Source organism: Colobus angolensis, unplaced genomic scaffold, assembly GCF_000951035.1.
Source record: "Colobus angolensis palliatus isolate OR3802 unplaced genomic scaffold, Cang.pa_1.0 Scaffold51, whole genome shotgun sequence".
In the NCBI taxonomy this organism is placed as follows: domain Eukaryota; kingdom Metazoa; phylum Chordata; class Mammalia; order Primates; family Cercopithecidae; genus Colobus; species Colobus angolensis.
Window position 1 is genome coordinate 10134105 of NW_012118599.1, and position 3845 is coordinate 10137949.

General features: G+C 45.3%; 1 protein-coding gene across 3 annotated transcripts in view; it reads left to right on the plus strand.

The window, feature by feature from the left end:
- The window catches only part of ADGRF5 (adhesion G protein-coupled receptor F5), a 114415-nt gene that overhangs the window by 41359 nt on the left and 69211 nt on the right, over nt 1–3845 (plus strand). For 2 of the 3 annotated variants that reach the window (XM_011960277.1, XM_011960280.1), the window contains exon 1: nt 2961–3237. The exons of the other annotated variant lie outside the window; for it this stretch is intronic. The gene's annotated coding sequence lies outside the window, so the exon portion shown is untranslated. Of the gene's footprint in view, nt 1–2960; nt 3238–3845 lie in introns of those variants that run through there. 3 annotated transcript variants of the gene reach the window in all.

Genomic DNA, 3845 nt, shown 5'->3' on the forward strand with positions numbered 1-3845 from the left:
CAAAGATGACTCTCAGGGTTTTGATCTGGGTAACTGGAAGGATGGAGATGCCCTTTGCTAATATGGGAGAGACTGGTGGTATAGCTAGTTTGGGAGGGATGATCGGGAGTTTAGTTTGGCACATGTTCTGTTGGAGGGCCTACTGAACAACTGAATGGAGATATCAAGTAGGCAGTTGATTACATGAGTCAGGAATTCAGGTGAGAGGTCTGTGATAGAGATAGACATTTTGAAGTCATCAGCAAAAATATTTAAGCCAAAACTAGTAGAGATTACCTGGGAAATAAGTGTCAACAGAGAAGGATTTCAAAGACTGAGCTATGAGACACTCTTATGTTAAGAGGAGGGACCAGCAATGGAAAATGAAATGGAGAGTTTAATTTCACTTGCTTTTATTGATAACCCACTATATACCAGCACTATAATAGGAGCTGGCGATAACATAAATGAGACCAGTGTCTGCCTTCAAGGTGTTCCATTCAAACAGATGGATTTTGTTTGAATGCAGTGTGGTAACTTCAAAAAGACATGCATCTGGCAGTGTGGGATCAGGGAAAAGAAATACTTGGCTCAGACTGGGAGAAATAGGAGAGTCCTTGGAAGAAATAACACTTGGAACTTAAAAGGAGACTAAATGTTACCTGTGTGAAGAAAGGAGAAGGGCAGAGTGAAAGAAGGGCAGAAGTGAAACAGCTGGGAACATGCTGGAAAATACGTATTTATTTGGTGCTGAAATTTCTTCATGAGAAAGTAGGAGCTTTGTTTCTAATGAGACTGTACCTTACAGTCATGAGAGATATTTCATATTAAGAAACATAGATAACCTGACTGGTGAATTATTCTGACTACATTTGCAGTTTGGTTGAAGAAGTTTGGGTTCAGCCACCAACACCAACGTTTTAGAATTCGGGAAAACGTCCTCTGTGACAGTCAATTCCAGCCGTAGCTATGACAGGGCAGGATCTCTCCATCCACAGTTCATTCTGGGTTGCTGCTGAGGCCATATGGTGGTTCCATTTTTTATTTGCTTTTGTTTTCATTGTAATGTGTGCACAGCGAGCACACAGTGTTCCTAACAACAAGCAGGGAACTGTGGGCGAGAAGAATTGCTCCTCAGAGAAGGAAAGGGACAGCCACTTTGACAACGCCCATTCCATATTAGAGAGCCTGCTGCACCCAACAACCAAAACACAAGCAGGAAAACAGGCAGCATTTGCCCAGGAACTGCGTCTCTCAGCAGGCTGTTTCTTAAGTCAGGGTGTATCCAATCCAAGCTGTAGACTACAGTTGAGAATCAGTATCTAGAAGTGGAATAATAACATTTTGAAGTTCATCCTCTTCTTGCCCAAATACTCTGGTCTCAAGCCTAAGTCCCTCTGGTGGTTGCTGACTTGCCCTAGTCTGATAGCATGACAAGAAGGGAAGACAGCTGGAGGGGAGAGAGGATGAACTTCGAGGCATTGGAGCCCAGGGTTCCAGAGAACAATGAACAGTTACTAAACTCTTCCTCTTCAGTTTCAGCAGAGTCTGTAAACTCAGTACTATTATCATCCCACTTTCACACATAATAAAACTGAATCTCGGGGCCAGGAGCAGTGGCTCATGCCTGTAATCCCAGCACTTTGGGAGGCTGAGTCAGGGGATTACCTGAGGTCAGGAGTTTGAGACCAGCCTGGCCAACATGGAGAGACCCCGTCTCTATTAAAAAAAAATACAGAAATTAGCCAGATGTGTTGGTAGGCACCTATAGTCCCAGCTACTTGAAAGGCTGGGGCAAGAGAATCGCTTGAACCTGGGAGGAAGAGGTTGCAGTGAGCCAAGATTGCGCCACTGGACTCTAGCCTGGGCGACAGAGCGAGACTCCATCTAAAAACAAAACAACATTGACTCTCAAAAGGGTCAAGTAATGTGTAAGAATCGCTTGAACCCGGGAGGAAGAGGTTGCAGTGTGCCACGATCGCACCACTGGACTCTAGCCTGGGCAACAGAGTGAGACTCTGTCTAAAAACAAAACAATATTGAATCTCAATAGGGTCAAGTAATATGTACGTGGCCACATAAAATTGGTGGGACTAAAGTGTCAATTCCTACAGTCTGACTCCAGAGTCCTTTCTTTGACACTATGAGGAATTCTCTGAAGTTACTCTTGGGACTACCTGCATTCGACTCACCTGAAGCATTTATTTCCAATGCCGATTCCAGGCCATTCATCAAATTTTCTGTGGGCAGAGCTCCAGACTAGAGAGCCAAACAGCATTCTCCATCTGTGTTCTGACCTTGGGAAGGTTTCTCCTTGGGCCTCAGTTTCCTTTCTTGTAAAATGAGGATCACTGGGGTCACTTCCAGTTCAAAAATGAGCTGACTATATCATCTTTAAACCCAACAACCTGAATGCAGCCTGCCAACCAGGCCTTTACCATATATCTCATTATCTTTAAATATCCGTGTTACCGAGTGGTATTTTAAGTACCACTGAATTTATAGTTTGATACACAAATACTCACGGAGTTTCCCTGGAAACCTAGGAGAACTGGACATCCCTCCAATGTGGCATTTTTGAGGTACAGCCCTCCCACGGGGGAGGACTAAACAACTTCTTTAGATCTCTTCTCTGCTATGGATTCTTTCATTCTCTGCTTTCTTGGCACTGCTAAAGACAAAGAATTCATCGTTTATCTTAATTTTCCTTCCACTCTGAAATTACAATCTAATTTAGTGGTCATCTTTTAAGTTGAAACCAGGCATCTTGTACCTCTCATTAGCTCTAACCTATGTTTAGTTTGCTCTGGTTTTGCTTTTCTGATTTTTTTCTTTGGAGAAAGGAAAGTGAGAACTAGGGGCATTGACTAAACAAGTCTGTCCACTTGGTGGAGAGGTTTCCAGATAAGAAGGATCTGAAGGACTTCCCATGGGCGTGAGGGAAATTGCACACGCCATCCGGGGAAGAGGACCAGGAAATCACTTTTTGTTTTTAAAACAGCAGCGCGGCTCTCAGGGATGACTCTGTGAGGCTGGGAGGATCATAGCTGGGGGAGGCCTCAGTGAGGCTGAGCTTGAGAGCGGAGCTGCCAGTCCTGCCTGAAAACGCGAAATGAGTCTTGCTTGGTTCTCCCTTCACTGGGCGTGAGGCCCCCTGCCCAGGAGGCCGCAGGACAAATGGCCCCATAGTGGAAACTGGGAAGCTTTTAGGCATCTGATCAGAGCAGGAGCCAGCCGGGGGACCGCAGTGCTGGACAGGTAACAGACGTTTCTCCTACTACGGTCTGTCGCTCTGTCTCCCTTTGTAGCAAGAGATTGGGGCTCCTAAATCACTTCTCTTAAGACATCTTCCACTTACGATCCTCTTTGCCTGCTTTTTTTTTTTGCGTAGCTGTGATATGTATGTTGGGAAGGTAAAGTACGTCCAGTCAAGACTGTTGTGCACACTGTTGGTCCAGTTAATGAGACTATGTTAAAGGAGATGGAGTATCGAGCAACTAGCTGGGATCCTTTAGGATTTTCTTTATAACAGATCTTTTTTTTTTGCAAACAAGTTCTCTCATCCTTAAACCAGAAAATACTGTAAAAACCAATGCATTCATGAGCTACTGAGCTGCTGCTCTTTCCAAGAGCATTTCAGGGCCAGGCGGCCATTGCTGTGGTCGGGCTGAAGAAGGAAGAGGCTGCATCCCAGTTGCAGGAGGAGCCCTGGGTATTCGCTCAGCTCCGGGAGAGTCGTTCCAAAGGGCAAGGGATGACCTTAGAAATGTAAAATGTAGGCTGCAGCCTCCCACCCAGGACTGAGGCGGAAGGAGTTTGTAGTCAGCGTTAGGAAGGAGGTCAGTAAAAGTGTGGGGGCTTCAGGG